Below are 17,115 nucleotides of genomic sequence, written 5' to 3' on the forward strand. Positions count from 1 at the left end.
AGCCTGGATTATCTTCTGCTTACATTTCATCACCACTTTTACACAAACACTACTTCTACCATTTTTTGCTTTATCACTTACCTTCTGAGACAGATGATATATTCAGAATTGCCTTCATTCTTCGATCACTGGTGTAAGTAGAGCTACAAATCCAAAGAATGTAGTGGTACATTAGCCATATTTTTCAGTGTCTGTAAGTTTATAAGAAAACTATGGTATAGCATGCCTGGATGTTTCTAGTATATTAAATACATACAACAAACAACCATTAACGAGTTTTAAAACTGTGATGCTTATTCAGTCCACTCAGTGCTCTTGAATGTGAGCCAACATTAATTCAAGCCCAGTTGATCCTAATAAGTAACTAAGACCCCATTTCGTAAACATGTAATTTTAGCTTGTTATTTCTGGCACTGCCATTAAGTAAAAGTCTCTACCCTCAGAAAGACAGAATTAGGGGATTAGGGATAAACTGAAAATTGTGAATAATTCACAATTTCTTCCCTCTCCTTCTCCCCACTGGAGGCAACTCTAGAGGGAGTTAATAATGGCTCTTGGTCACTCACCTTTTCTTCTGGGTCGTGTACAGGAGTGCGACCTGCAAGGGCAATGGGATTTGCTCATATGAGTTGAGTCTACAGGATAAGATGTAATATCTGATACTTTTTATTATCCTCATAGGTTCACTGGGACAAGGCTGCACAAGGACAATGTCTGCACTAAAAGCTACTGCTTACACCTGTGTATTGTCCCAATGCATCCTTCTTTTCAAACAAAATCTCTGGCATTTCAAAAGAAACTAGCTTTTTTTTTTCCTTTTTTTTTTAATGTAACATTCAGTTAGTGTCATTTCTTACCATCATCCTTAAGGTAGCCTGGAATACATGTTATACTTGTTCTTTAAATAGATTTTTTCTTCTGCTTCTGAGATTTTGCAGAAAGATATTTTATGAAGATCATGTGGGAAACTTTGCAGCATTTTTTCAGGAGATACATCACAGGATTTTACAGAATAAAATGTAGGAGTTCAAATTAAAGCAGCATAGACTGAAAAATGGTGTATTTCTCAATATAGACATTTCTTACTTGGCCTTTTTCTCTACCGTGATGCAAGACTTTTCATGCAGTGTTGCTATCTGTAGAATTAAGAATGGTAGGATATAGGTTTAGGACTATCCATTTATGTGTTTGTGCAGTGTCCTATCACTAGTTCCTGTGGTTCTCTGAGTTTCCGGGCATTATGATGATATGGAAGAGGTAGGAACATGCTTCACCTCTCTCCTGGAGTGAGAACTGCTTGCTTGTGTTCAGTGCTGCTCTCTGAATCTGCCTTGCTCAACCTCTCAGCCTTCTTTCCAAGGCTGCAATACTCATCTAACACTGCTGTACTGGTGTAGCATTGTGACAAAATAAAGAGAGATCTAGTCAATTAAAAGTCAGGCTACTAATAGGCCTGCTGCCTTGTTTAGTCAGTGTTGGTGACTAAAATTTTTCACTTATTTTTCTCAAGAGATTGCTGATGTGGCTGTTGTTCTGGACTTTCTTATTTCTTCATGGGCAATTATTCTTTTTATCAAAGCATGTGGGAGAGTACTGTGCTTGCAGCTGCCTGAAGGAAAGGCTGAGGCAGTTTATAAGAGAAATCAGGTGTATTGCTGTTAAGTTTTGGGTCAGTAGCAGGGCACCAAGTGATTTGGCTTTCTTGAAAAACAGACTGAGGCTTTTGATTTCTGAACAGAACAGGGGAATGCTTGCAACCCGCAGAGACTGGAGTCTCTCCAGGCCTATCTAATATAATGAGAGAATTCTTTGTGAAAAGCATAAAAGGATGACATTTTAGCGGTGAGTGAAATATTTGATTACTTTTTCCATAACTTAAAATAACTGGAATGTTCTTTTGCAATCCCTTTCCCGGTGAGGACTGGGAATGTGTAACCTCACCATATATCTACCTCAGAGACATCTCCAGGGAAGCCTGTGGTGATACAGAAAAATGGGCTGAAAGCTCTTTCTGTGTTTTTTTTTTAAGCCCCAAGGAAAAGCTACACATGTTCATCTGGGAAAACTTCCAGAAGATGAATTCAGGATCACAGCCACAAGTCTGAGGAGAGGAAAGCCAGCCTGGGTGACCAAACGAGATAGGAGAGGGCTGGTGCCAGCTTCCTTGTGGCTATTCTCAGAAGCTCTCCTAGGACTGGTGGCTCCTCCCTGCTTTGGACATGGAATTCTCTGCTTTGTGAGCGGCAGGTGAAGTTCTGCTGTGGCAGCTCAGCCCCTGTCTCCTGGCTTGCTTGCCTCTGGGCTGATGCTAACGTGCTTTGACTGTGGAGGGTGGACAAACAGAAAGGCATTAGGAATGCTCCGAAGTGCTGTGTTAGGATTTCTTACATGTTGTACAGAGACACCGAGTGCCTCTGTCACAGATCAGCATCATCCTGATGCACACCATAGGCAACTGCAGCAGAAAAGCACTGTGTCCTATGGAAATGGCAGCTGGACAGTTGGGAGGAATTTCATGGGTAGAGAGTCTTTCCATGGAGAGCTGAGCTAGCATATAAAACAGGAATAGAGAGGAATTGGGTGATACACATTTGAACACCTTAGGATTGCAGCAGACCCAATCTTTCTGTTCCCAGCAACACTACATCTCTGCTAGCAGAGCACTTGTGTTTGATTGCTCACTCAGGCCAGAAGTTCTGTTGCTCGACATAGATGTTTTGTCACTCTACTCATGGATAGTACTCTTGTGTTTTAGATTGTGTAAACAACAAAGATATTTTTTCAAAGAGAAGTTGCAATTGGACTTTATTGACATAGCATTTCAGAGGGGCACAGAATACCCTGAACGGCTATTACTAACCTAAAAGCATGAAGCCAATTAAAACTAGTTTCATTTACAAGTTAGACCATGAACTATATTTTCTAGTATGGTACAAAGGAGTTATTACTAAGAAGTAGAAAGGCTGAAAATGGATGGTAGCAGTTAAATGTTGATAGAAGATGAGACAGGCTATACCATCCATGTTTGCCCAAATAATTATTTGCTTCGATATTTATAAATGTGAATAGAAAACAGATGGTAGAAATGGAGATGCCTGTCACATTTCTGTAATGGAGAAAGGAGGAAGATTGGGAGGAAATCAGAATCCTACCAAAAAAGGGGAACAGGAAATTAAAATGTCAGACAACGGACAAAACTGCAGGACCACACACAAATATGAAGAGATTTCTCATAGGTTCTCTAGAGCTTTTTAAATTTAAGTCTTTTCTATTTTTGCCACCCAGAGAGCAGAATAAAGATTTAAAAACAAAAACAAAACAAAACAAAAAAGCAGGAAGGTTAAAACACATGCCCTCAACCCAGTCTATGAGGGCACAGTACATTGAAAATTTCTTCAGAAACGTGTCTGAGTAGTTTGGAGAGGTGCTGCTGTTGTATCTAGTGAGAAGACATAGGTCAGAGGAGATGGAGAGTTCCTGATTCATTTTTTGAGTTTACTGGTATCTGCATCTTTGTTCTTGGTGCTAAGAATTCTATCTTCACTCTGTAAAGGCTTGTGCTATGACAGGCAAAGGTCTTGCAAACTAGGATTAACGGGGAAATCTCCATTACGTTTGCAGCTGTTCTGAGCAGCAGTTGGTTGTGGTCTGACCTTACATTTGGCTGTACGTAGGCTAACTCCACCCAAAGTGAAAGAAGTGAGAGAGAAGTGAGGAAGGGGAGTACTGCTGGGAAGGAGCAACTTTAGAATAAAATGCTATACCTAGAATGTCAGATGGTGGAAGTAGGAAAATAAATGAGTAAAAGGATAGGAAGCTTTCACATTGAGCAAATTGGGTGGAAATGTGCCAAGTGTGTTAACTGAAGGCCAGTGATCCCAAATCTGTATGGGAGACTGATAATCCCCCTGCAGCCAGCATGAAGCAGCATACTGTCCATGCATGTCACTAGAAGACAGCCTAAAAAGCCAAGTGGCTTGTGGAAATCTGTGCTGCAGCACTGTCTGAACAGGATGAGTTTGTAAGGATATTCTGAGTCCAGACAGGGTTACAAGTCTCCTCTTGGAAGTGCTTCTGGTTTTAAATGTCCTTGGGAACACAGGCAGATATCTGCTTTGCCCAGTGCCCTTCCCACTGGGAAGGGTTTACTGCTGCTCTAATCATCTCTTCATCTTTATCTGCCCATTGCTTCTGTCTCCTTGTATTCAGCAGTCATCACTGAATAAAGGCTGTCTGCTGACCTTTCCTTCAGCAGCAGATTCTGAGCCAAGTTGCTGCTCAGCTGAGATATCAGTGTTTTTCTTTCTTTCAGTCTGTCTTGTGGTAGGGTTTTGTATGTCTTGCTTTGACTTTGGCTAAGTGCCTCACAAGCTATGGACTCTGAATATCTGCCTTATTTGGAGAAAAATGTAGGCTCTTCCGTTGGTTTGACCTACCAGTATGTTTTCTACTCTCCTTTGACCGTTTCTGCCTTGCCAGTCTTCCTGTTAAGTTTTCTTCCCTCTTTCACATGTTCACTGATCCCTCTTCCTTCCTTAATAAATAGAGAAAATCTTAGTAGCTGCTGTTAATTGCACCTGAGTCCTTCTGCTGGTGTTTGATGTTCATCCCAGGAAAAAGACATATGCAAGTTCATACTCACACCAGGTTAACAGATGCTGCTGCCAAGGATTGTATTAGAACGTATAAAATAGCTTATTTTAATCATGCATTTGCACAGGTCTGCCTCATAATGCTATTTCCCATTTAATTTTGGCCTATACTGTCAATTCCAGCCTTTTCAGTTAGTCTTCCCAGACGTTCCATAAGCAATAATCCATCACTCTTCTGGTTCCAACAGTAATGATTTCAGGTTTGTATAGGTGAATATATCTTCAAATTTGGAGGCAAAAGTAGGTCCCTCTGTTATCTCACTGAGATCAAGATTAAGCCTTGTGGATCAAATGAAGACCACAGTCCTCTGGAGAAATGACTTGGTCTGCAATCAGCTTTTCTTCCATTCAAGACGTTGGCAAACCACTAAACAAAATGTGGAGCAAAATGTGGCTTGGTGGAGTCCTTAGCCAATGACAATAAGATGCCTACCAAAAAGATGGGTTTTGTGGTTTCCTCTGTATTGTCTTTTAAACAGAGAAGTGTTGGAAGGACAGGAGAAACAAGAACTCAAATCAGAGATGCAGCAGTTCAGGGACAGTCAGAGTGTCGGATGGATTAGTTCTTCATTTATCTGAAGTTCTGAAATGGGACCTTTCCATAAATTATTGGGTTTGTATGACATTTACTGTAAGCAGATAATGTAGGAACAGCGAATATGTTTGGTTTTAGCTGGATACTGAAAGGACAAATGCTGGGAGCTTTAGCAGGTTCCTAGCCTAGTGGATACATAAGTTGGGAAGCTGGATTTCCAAAGTATCAGATGTGGCCTTTCCTAAAGTTGTTCATTTACTGACCATGTGAAGAAGAGAGGGACTATCAGGTGTGGCATGTAACTCGGAGTCAGTGTTTTTTCTGATCACTGAATGTGATCAAACTCGCAGTTGAAGCAGGGAGTGAAGTAGCGCTTTGTGCAATTTTCATCTGTCTTTCACCTGTCCTTGCTTCCATTTAAGATAGGTCTAAATTCTTTCCAGGGGCTACTCCAAAGATGAACTGCATTTGGTCCACTGACTTTGTGACTTAAAGACTGAAAAAAAGATGTGTTACAGAAATGTTACCTGTGATTGACAAGAAGGGAAAAAGAATCCAATCCCTTGTCCCAGAATATTAATCTTTGTGGGATTTTCCCTTATGATTTATTTTTTCAAGGATCTGACAGAAGCTGGTTTGTACCCAGTAATGGCTAGCCTGGAAAAAATCTTGAAAATATTTACTTCCCTTTCTCTCCACTTAACTGGAGACTGAAATGAGGAGTGCCCTCCTGTCCGTGCTGTCCTGCCATTCTTCCTGCCTGTCCCCCTTCCTTGTGCTCCCTCTGGGCTGCTGTTATTCAGAGTTGTTACTGTGATGGATAGGAGTCAATGCTGTATGGTTCGGGATGGAGGATCAGCGTCAGCACAATATCCAAGAAACTGATGTCTTTTTCAGAGTGAGGTTTATCCATACTCTTATAATGTGCCTTTCATAACACTTCCTTCACCTGCAGGGCTCTCAGCCCCAACCTCTGTGCTGCTGCTCCCTTTGCCTCGCTCCCCATCCTACCACACAGCCGCTGCTGTCTGTGTGGTCTCTGAAATTCACACGGCTTGGTGGCAACCAGTAGGGAGGGAAAATAATGTGTTTTATTTATTTAGAGTCAAGCGCAGTTTAAACTCCATTCTAAATAAATAAAAACTCTTAGCCGGATTTATATAAATAAAAAAGCAGATTTTCCCCTCTCTTTTGGCTGCTGTTGAACAGCCTCGGTTTCAAGACCACACAAGGAGCTGCGTCAACAGCTCTGAAATGTGCGGTGGAGGTAAAGGTAGGAGGGATAGGAAGGACCTTGATCACTTGCTTTGGGATTCCAGTGCATTGAAGCGCCTTCCTTGTGTACATAAAGGAGGAGCCTTCCCACTGTGGTGGGTTAAAATATTAAACGAAAGCTGGGAGAATCATATATTTTTGATGGAGCAATAGTTCTGTAAAAGATAATTTTCTCTTCAGATTGTTCATCCACTCTGTACCAAGATGTGTAGTTGAATGGTGAAGTTAGTTGGCACAGCTGAACACTATCATTTATTTCTTTTAGCTTAACTTAGAGGCAATAGAGCACCCATAAAAAGCAGTGATTTGAGGAAAAGACTTTTACTCTAAGGAGGCCGATCCTATTTGTCCTCTGGGGATTGAGTCTGCATTACGCAAGGGTTCCCAGTTTCCATCAAATGGTGCTCCCACACGGGTGCCGACAGCTCCATGTCTCCTGTTACAACCATCACTTAGGGGAACTCAAAGAGCAGTTTCATTTTCTAGGGAATTAAATGCATTAGTTATGTCTGCGTGAGATTTCAGATCTCTCCTCACTTTCAGACCTGCCAGACTCTCAGGAAGGGTGACAAACAGCTGCTCTGTGGAGCACCTGGGTTTTGTTACTTCAGCTGAGATGATAACAGGCCCTAAAGCAGAGGTCATCTGTAAGCAGATTCTCCTTGGTGCAGTATTTGCCCTGCTGCTCGTGGGTGAGGATGAGCTGGAGGACATGGTTCTGCTGGCTGCAGGATTAGACTGAGAACAAAAAGGGTCCTATTATTGATTATTATTTTGTGACTGGTCAAAGCTGCTACAATTATGACCAAAAAATCAAAGAAACACTCTTGCAAAGCAGAGCCTTGCTAGCAGTTCATTACCTCTTTCATATTCTGAACCTCTGTGGGCTGGTGGACAAAATGACCAACAGATGTTAGTCACATTGAGAAAAAATACAAGGAATAATTTTTTAAATATGTCCTTTCATAGGTTACTTCACCCAGTTTATATATTAATTTTAAGTTATGTACGGTTATATATCCCACAATACTTCTGAGCCATCTTGTTCTGTTAGTAAAACACCAATTCACTTTTTTGACTTAAAGATGCAGCTGGGATCACAGCTTGTCATGGGCAATGATGTCAGAAGGGGACAAACTCCCAAACTTTTTCATATAGCCGTTAGTACATCTCAAAGCTGGACTGCTGTATGGTGCAGTTCACAGCACAACGCTGTCTTTCTTTGCACAAGTCATCATCTGCATCATCCTACTTCTATATCTGCTGTGTCAATCTGCAGATAGTTGTTTCAGTAGCTAAAACATTCAACCTGGAGAATGTTCTCTGCTTCAACCCATTCAGCCCTGTGAGATGGAGAGCTGCCTTCCTTCTCCAGCTGGTGAAAGATCCACAAGCCTTTTTTGGTGAGAACGTTGCTTACCTTTCTAGAAAGAGCATACCTTTCTAAAATGCTTCTTGATGTGTGAACATAGCATGGTACAGGCTCACACTTCATGTGAGGCTACATACAAGGAATTTCAAGGCCCACTAAACTGTTCCCTGCACAGAAGATTCAGTTTATATATGTGCATATCACAATGCGCATGATGCCTTTCAAAAGCCTTGAATGTAGGAGATTTAGGAAAGGTGGTGCAAAATACCTGCAAACCAAAATTGTATTGATTTTTTTTGTTTTCCTTTTTTTTAAAAAAAAGCTTTTAAATGCTTTCTGCTATGAAAATAGAGCATCAGTGGCAATGGACTTCATGTGCAATAAACAGCTTTTTGTGGTTATTAAACACCCCAGCCTTGCCTTACTATGTAACCAGCCATAAAAGTCATTTATTGCATTGAATGCTGAGTTGCCATGAAGGATATCACTTACTTATTGCAGCATTCCACGTAACTGCACCAAAGAGACTATTCATTTACACAACAGAGGAAAAAAAGATGATTTACCTGATTTTAAGCTCACCATAGTAATGTGAGTTGTTTAAGACCTTGAAAATAATTTAACGCATGAGCTATATTTTCTAAAAATGATAGCTGAACTATTAGCTCTTAATCAGAAATCTGATGGTTCTATTCCTCTTGTATTGCTGACTATGGAATGTCACACTCCCTGGCAGGAATGGATTCCTGGAGACAGTTTTTCATGCAAATTTACATAAAAGAGCCACAAAATAGTGAATACTAGCAAATCTGGGTCTTGGGATTGTGAATGACATGGATCTTTAACTCCATTTTAATTATTTTCTTGGAATTCAGTGTAAATATTAGCTCTGAAACAATACAGTAGTTCCAAGTAATAATTAAACAAAAAAAAGGCTACGGGAGGTTATGTTTAAAGAGAACAAAGTAATCTGTGTAATTGTAGTCAGGTTAATAGGACACTGATTCTGAACAAAAATAATGAAAATCTTACACATCTTGGTAGGCAAAGGCCATAAAATAATTGTTGCCACTGAATACAGTTTTATTTAAAACTGCACTCCTCAGATAACTGGATTAAATTTCACATTTTGTTGATAAAGCTAAATGTGCTGACAAACTGCTCACAGACTTCTTTAACAGATTAGGTTGAGGCAATTAGTCAGAGATAAAATTGCTCACTCCATGTTGCAAGGATTTAAAGCATTGTGTAAAAGTTCTGAAAGGGTTATTATCATCTCAAGGGTAGAAACATGCTTTTGCTTTTTGTTTTCAGAAAAGCCGCCAGGCTAGTTGTTAGCATAGTGCTATTCATTTGACCCTTTACCTCTTTATTTGGAAATAAATATCGAGTTATTGTTAGAATAATAGCCTGATGTAATTAAACTTTGTGCTGGGAGGACCTTTTTTGCTGACCAGATGGGACTGTTTGATAAAATGTGTTTGGAAGAACAGATATTTTATCACTGTCAAATGCCAGCACTAAGGACTATATTTAAGAGGAAGAATGCCCTGTGTGGAAGACTTCCTGATGCTAGAAATCAGTGATCCTAAGAATTTTGAAGTTTGTGGTAGTTACCCAAGTTAACAGGAGCTGTTAGGCTGCTTTGAGGAGAATGGATACAGCGTTGGATGAGCAGGTGGAAGAAAATTTTCTAGGATTGAAAAGGTAATAACTATCACAGATAAGAGTGCTAAGCATTTAATAAGAAAAGCAAGTTAACTTTGCATGCCTGTTAGGAAAGAGGATCGTAAAACAAGGGAATAAAAGAACACAATTCCAGAGATGCTTTGAGGTCTTTCAAACTCACTTCAAAATCTGGTGCTTGGGAGCCAAACAGAGCAAGGAGACTGATGGGAGAAGTTCAAGGCTACAAGATTGTTTACATGGGTAAAACACTTTTGTCAGGATTTTTTTACTTAGCTAAAAGACCAAACAAGTGACCCAGTGACTAGAAGGTGAAGCCACATCCACATTCAGTAGACAATACGTATGTGTCTGCGTGTGTTTGTATGATTTTTTGGGAGGTTTGCAGTATCGTAACGTCTCCACTACAATAGCGTCTAGGTAAAAATTTGAACCACTTACAAGTGCAAATGAATGCTGTTATTTAGCTGTTTAAATTAATTGTGCTTTGGCTTATGCAATACTTTTATGCTTGAAGTGCAGAAGTATCTGTAATGACTAGTATGGGGTACGCAACTATATATCCAGACTAGTTTCACTGATCTCACTAATGTAACTAACAGTAGAAACCGGCCCTCTAAAATTTAATGTCAATCCTAAAATAATTTTAAAAGGTATTTGTATATCTGCTTCTCATCTGCACTGCTTGTAACCTGAGAGCATCCATGTGGATAAAAACATAGACTTGTCTTTTCTAAATTGAAGACGTTCCGCTCGTACCGCTGGAGAAACAAACTAAAATATAAGGCAACCAGATGTTTAAAAATGTTGAAATTCCCCTCTTTTAGAAAGGTATCTATGTTAAATAAACATTAAAATGCTATTTTTTTCTGTATAACTATTCATTTTAAATGGCACCGCAGGAGTTTGTCCAAGGGTCTCCAGGTCACTTAGGAGAAAGTACAGTATATTTTGGCTCCACAGTCTTTGACTTGCTACAAAGAGCTAATTCTTTCCATTAATGAAATAAATGTTGCTGATGTAGATGAACTGACATATTATTTTAAAAGGGAAATTCATTCAAGCGGATGGCAAGTCTGAGATGAGTAGAATATTTTAAGAAACCATCACTGGCGGGAAGAGAAGACAGAGCAAGGTACCAGGGACTGTTCATTCCCATTCATTCACCAAGTGGCATTTATTCATTTGGGCTTTCTCTGTTCACAGTGGCACTGCCATGACTATAGGAAGCATGGAGCTTTTTTTTTTTTTTTATGGTAATGGGGCAAAAGCAACCTGTTCTGATGTGATAGCAGTGACAGACATCCACAACAGGTAGCTGCAGGTCTGGGGGACCTTGCTGGGCATGCTGGGCAGAATGTTTTTCTTTCAAGAATAGATTTTGCATTTTGGGGCAGCATTCTGACATGCCTGCATTTTAATTCAGTTTGGAACAGTTTATGACAGCATTTGTATTGAAGTTTTTATATTCCAGTTCCATGGATTAATGCGCGTATGTGCATCAGTAATGGTGAAGGTGGGTTACTGCATACCTGAGACCCTCTCGAGAGCATATTGATGTCTGGCTGCAATTTCTCATCTTTAAAACTTTTGGTAACTAATGGGATAGCCTCTGTGTTTCCAGACAGGAAATAACACTCACTGTCAGCTGTTTTGTTTGTGGTGATCAAAGGTGTGTTCCTACCTTGACTCCTGAGGATATGAAAGGGGTTACACTGAAAAGCTTCTCATCTCTCAAGGAACACATCTACCTCTAGTGATGACTTGAAAACTGTAAAATATGAGTTGAAGATGCAGAAATTCCTTTTGCCTTCTTGGGAAGCAAGACTTGAGCCTCTCAGCTGGTGCCCATCAGTGTGATGTCAGAGGGTTGTAAAGTGATAAGGGATGTTGCACACAGCAGTGTAACCTGGATATAGCAGAACTAGCTTTAATCCACCTCCTGATGTACCACAGTTGGCCTTCCCAAGGCTCAGTTAGGTTGTTGGCAGAGCCTGACGTTATATTAGCATATGCAGGGCTCCATGCTGTCGTGTCTAAACTGCTTTTGCTCCTCATGGGTTACCTTGTCTGGAGTCTGCTCAGCTGTCTGTATGCTATGCTGTGCTATACGCAAAAGACAATTGTCACAGCTTGACAGAAGTGTACTCCATCCCTACAGTGGAGTTAACATCCATGGTCTCTTGGTCCAGCTCAGTGAGAATAATAGCTTCAAGACGTGGAACTAAATTGCTTTGCTACTGTACGAGCTTTTATGTTATTTAGCTGTGTGAGTGGACATCTGTGCAGGACTAGTTAAACCTCTGAAGCGAAACTGATCATTACTCAATTGGGAAATGATAGTCCTTAGTCTATGTAGATAGGTGGCTTTTTTTCTTTCTTTCTGTTTATGGCTGGGGAGTTTTTGGAGGCTGTTTTATTTTCAGTCACTTGGAGCTCAAATATGAGCTGTCAACCCGCAGAGCAGTGTAATATTACAGATAGTTGGATGTTGCTCGCTGATTCCCAAAGGCTCAATCACCTCTGGTTAAAATATCAGTTTTCACTGTTAAGGAAATTTGATTTTTCTAAAGAGAGATGTCAGGAATACATGGAAGAAACTGGGGTATCGTTCATGTTTTGGTAGTAGCTCAGTGAGAAAAATGGGCTGCATTTGCAGTATATGTGGATAACCTCTTATAATGTATTGTTCACAGATCCCAGGAAAGAAATCTCAGCATCATGCCAATGCAAGAGTTTTGTTATCCCTTCTCTTGGGAAAAAAGTACGCAAGGAAAATCATTCATTTGCTGTTTTATGAGGAATATATTTACCTTCCAAGAATTGCATCTCACAGATGGGTTTGATTACAATCATTAGCCTTTGTGCTGCTACAAAATATGAGGGCTGCTCCAAAAGTAATGCCTCCTGTTTTATTATGTTGGCCTGTGACTTCAGAGGCTGATGCTGGTGGTATGGTAGTAGAGGCTGACCCTTCCCACCAATGTTTCATTCCATTACATATTGTTGCTGTGTGACAGATATCAGTAGAAGGGTGTGGAATTGAATTCTTCCATGTGGGAAAAATGGCACTCATTGACATTCATCGATGCTTGCTGAATGTTTCTGGAGCCCAAACAGTGGATGTGAGCATGGTGGTGTTTCAACAGTGGTGACAGTAACAGTGGTTCACCTCTTCTGATGCAGATTGTTACGAGACCGTCATGCAAGCTCTTGTTCATCACTGGTGAAAATGCACAGTTAGTGGTGGTGACTGTGTTGAAAAGTTGTGTTTTGTAGCTGAGAATTTGCTCTATTAAATAGTGCTGTTATGCTCTTTGTACGTGCTGTAGTTTCCATGGAAGTAAAAAGGAGGCATTACTTTCAGAGCAAACAACGTATTTGCTTTACTTTAACATAAAACAAAATGTAGTGGTGCGGCTCAAAGACAAAGAATATGAAAAGTATATAGGGTTTTTTTTTTTTTTTTTGCATAAGAAGACTGTTTTTTCTGGATGTGTCTGTAGATACATGTTAAGAGAGCAATCATTGAGGCTCTTTCAGCAGAGAAATTATTCATGTTTTTGGGATAAATAAGACAGTCTATTTACTCCAGCTGGGCTCTGTCTACAAAATACTCTAGAATTTTTGTGCCAGTGTCTTTATTTTTTCCCTCACACACTTCCAAGAGCCAGGATGATAGTTGCTGGTATGTGATTAAGGCTCTGACTGGAAAAGAATAAATCAACCTCAAATGGGCTTCTCCCTGCTCCTCTTCTGCACACAGAATGCCCAAAGGAGACCATAGCTTGGTATCGGTACTGCTTCCTCACATGTTGTGTACATCACAAACTCTCTCCATCTATTCAAGAAGTTCTTCACAGCCTCCAACAGTGTCGCTGTAAATAAAACCTACTCCTAGTACGTGTCTTCTGGAAGGTGCAAACTGATATACTCCCTCAGTTCCTCTTTGTCAGAGGAAACTAAGACTCTAACATGCTTTGCAGGAGCTATTTAAGGATAGCATCCTTAATTTCAGATTGATTTCAGCATGTTGTTTTCATGTACTATCTCTCACTGTTAAAGAATCAATTATATGCTTGACGTCACTCTTCGTTTCAACAGTATGGAACTTGCATTGTTCCTGTCTAGCCTACATGCTAAAGAGGGAGAGTCAGTAAAGTGTCAGCATTTACAGCACTGCTGTATTAGTGGAAGGAAATCAGAAGCTGAGCCCTCCCTTGCATTTTTTGCTTCAGGTGATGTAGTGCAAGGTGAAGTTCAAGTTCCAAATTCTTTTCCCATGGTCACCAAGAAAAGAAAGCTTGTGGTGAGAGAACTGAGGGTGGAGAGATGGCAGTTTATCAGCTTCAGTCTGTTGTAATGGAGTATGTATATTTGTTTGTTATAGGTTTCCAGTTTTCCTGCTTTGCTCTAAAAGCTATATTCAAAGTAGAGGACCCCTTTCCTCCATTATCACTGAATCTGCTTATTGACATCCTGTTAGAGGCCTATGCAAATAGTCTTCAAAAAGGAGTAAATGAAAGACACTAGTGAAAAGCAAAGTTTGACCAGAGGGCAAAGATCTGTCAAAAACACTTTCTTTCTTTTTTTACTGAAACATAGCCAGATGCTTGTTCATAACAAAATGCATGATTTGGGAATTTTGAAAACCCAGATGAGAACAAGTGTATCTAATTGCTGTTAGGAGTGCAGCCATGTCCTAGCCACAGCCTGGGTTGATTGTCCTAAAATGCTGTTTGTGGAGATCCTGGGAGTGGAGCAGAAGTGTATATGTTTTTGCTGAAAGGAGATAGGGCTGTCAGTTCAGAAACACACTGAACATCTGCTCTGGCTGAGCCCTGTGGTTTAACTAGATTAAAGCTCCATATTAAAATGATCATCAGTCAATCAGAACGCTTCCTGGGTCTGAGAAACATAACATCACGCTCAGCATTGCAGTTTCCAAAGAAGCTGATGTGTTGTGGTAAATTGAAAAATAAATAAATAAGAACAGTGAAATATTTCTCAATTATGGTTTGTTTGGAGTATACAACATTACAGACTAATGTTTAACCTAGGATCAAACAACTTTGAATTTGCTGTCCTAAATGACTTTAAATATAGCTAATTGTTTTGGGCACCTTTCAGCTATTAACTCTAGTTAGCAAAATGAAATGTAATTAATGTTCTTCTAGTTTTTGGAGTGTTTCCAACCAAGAAAGCTGTAGCACAGACCACAGATTTGTGTTGTTTCAATGGCACAGAAATCATTTTCCTTTAATTTCAACCCCTGGATAACCATTAAAGATTAGCAGGCTGCAGGTCTGATGAATTATAGGCATATGAGTTGCCAGGAAAGTTCTGTTTTATTAATATGAAGAAAGTCATAATTATAAAAAGAACACTCGACCCTGCCAAACAAACCAAGATAACTCTCTTCTGTTGGCATTTGGCTGTGAGCTAGTTGTCATTCATATATAAATAAGACTTTTCCATAGACAAGTTGATAATCATGGAGTAGATGTATTTTACATTACAGTTTGTGAGGTCTGTTGCTGTACAAAATTGAGTTACTTAGAATTAGATACCTTGCTGCATTTATTAATAAATATAATTGGTTTGGTTTTGGTTTTGTTGAAGGAAAACAAAGAAGATACAGATGTTTGTCTTCCACATAGTACCTGCAACAACATCAATTTTGGAGTCTATTTAATTTTGTTCATCCAGAAAATATATTCAGTATTGTGGAAACACAGTTAGTGAAAAAAAATTCTGTAAGTCAGTGTGTATCAAAATGATGCTCCCTTTCAGGAATGCCCGTTGCATGATGAGGAAGCATCTGGTGCAACTTGGATGCATTTTTTTGTCACTGATTTTTAATAGCTAAATGTGCAAAAGTGCTTACTGCAAATATATCAGGGGTTTTGCTGGTAGAAGTTACAGATGTGAATTGAAAGGCTAGAATCAAGGGACAGTTTCTGGCTTTTTGGAGCCTGAAGCACATTATGGCATAGGGATTCTGTGTACTCCTCCGACCCCCCCTCCTATTCCTTTCTTCACACACGCATGGAACTGGAGTGGAAAGAAGACTTTCAGGGAAACATCAGTGATCCATTTTTCTTTACTACAGGGAATTTCTTGGAAAGCACACAGCTATTCTGCCCCATGCATTGAAGGCTTGGCTTGAACTAGTCTGCTAAGGTTTTCTCCAGTTCTTTACTAGGGTGATGGTGAAAGAGATTTTGAAGCAGTAGGTCTCACTGAGATGAATGTGTTCATATTACAGACCTTCAAAAGACCAGAATACATCAGATAAATGTAATATTATCAATCTATTAAAAAAAAAAAAAAGCATGGGCTAGAATAGTTTGAAAAATAAAGAAAGAATGTAGGAATACAATGTTGTTAGATGATCTCATGATCTGGGATGATAAGGAATGGCATCGAAGTGTCTGTACGTTAGCCTCTTCTATCTGAAACTGTTCCCCAGAGTCACATTTACAGGCAACACCATAGTTCTACCTAAATGTCTAAAAAAGAAAACTCTGTAAGGGAAAAAAGATAATAGCAGAACAAAACAATGAAACATCAAGATGAAATTATTGTTATTTTCTAATTTGAGATGCTTTGTTTCTATTGATTATTGACCACGTCAGATTACTGATGTTTTCACATACTCCAGCACCAATTCTCACTGCGGCTTTTGCTCTCTTCAAAAGGAAGAATTATTGTTAGGGAATAAGTGACTTTTTTGGCAAATGCGTTCTCTATCATTTAGAGCAAAATTTTACTCTATCAAATATCTTCAAAAGTCATTGTGTGTTCATGGTAACTACTGCATTGGAAAGCTGGACATTTGTCTGATCAAGGGCTGAGTCATGTGGCTAGGATTAGAGTCATAATGTTCAAGTTACTGACAGTGTTCTTCAAATGCGTTAGAGATTTGGAATAGCTGATGAGACTTGCAGTAAATGTTAGTTGCCAAAAGTGGCTTCATCGTGGGAGAAAAGCAATGAGCGAACTGCTGAAATAAATCACAGTGCAATGTAGGAAAAAATGATACATTGGTGATGTTGCTGGTATTTCTACTGAGAGCACAGACATATCAGATAAAGGGTGATATGCCATATGTACAGTACTACAAAGAAATCAACAGTGCTGGCTGTGAAAAACATGTTAGTATCAAAACAGAAGTTTGTCCAATAGTTGACTAGCAGTGTTAGTTCATGCACTAGAAACTACAGCCTTAAATGAAACAGATTCTCCCAGTTCTTAAAGGGATCTTATAAGGAGGAAGGGAACCAGCTTTTTACATGATCTAATAGTGATAGGACAAGCAGTAATGGCATTAAACAAAAAGAGATGAGATTTAGGTTAGATGTTTGAGAGAAATTCTTCTCACCACCCTCTGAGTGGCCCTGGCACAGCTGCCCAGAGAAACTGTGGTGCCCCATCCCTGGAGGTGCTCAAGGCCAGGCTGGATGGGGCCCTGGGCAGCTTGAGCTGGGGGGACAGCTCTGCCCATTGCCGGGGTTAAGGCTGGGTGGGCTTTAAGGTCCCATTCTGTGATTCTATGAGATAGTGTGTGGGAGCTATGTTAGGTCAAGGCCTGA

The 17,115-nt window shown here is 39.8% G+C and overlaps 1 long non-coding RNA gene across 3 annotated transcripts in view; it reads left to right on the plus strand.

The window, feature by feature from the left end:
* The window catches only part of LOC110395728, a 212,141-nt gene that overhangs the window by 66,003 nt on the left and 129,023 nt on the right, over window positions 1-17,115 (plus strand). The window contains exon 11 of one of the 3 annotated variants that reach the window (XR_002436595.1): window positions 2,030-6,296. The exons of the other annotated variants lie outside the window; for them this stretch is intronic. This is a non-coding gene — a long non-coding RNA (uncharacterized LOC110395728). Of the gene's footprint in view, window positions 1-2,029; window positions 6,297-17,115 lie in introns of those variants that run through there. 3 annotated transcript variants of the gene reach the window in all.

Source organism: Numida meleagris, chromosome 3, assembly GCF_002078875.1.
Source record: "Numida meleagris isolate 19003 breed g44 Domestic line chromosome 3, NumMel1.0, whole genome shotgun sequence".
Taxonomy (NCBI): Eukaryota; Metazoa; Chordata; class Aves; order Galliformes; family Numididae; genus Numida; species Numida meleagris.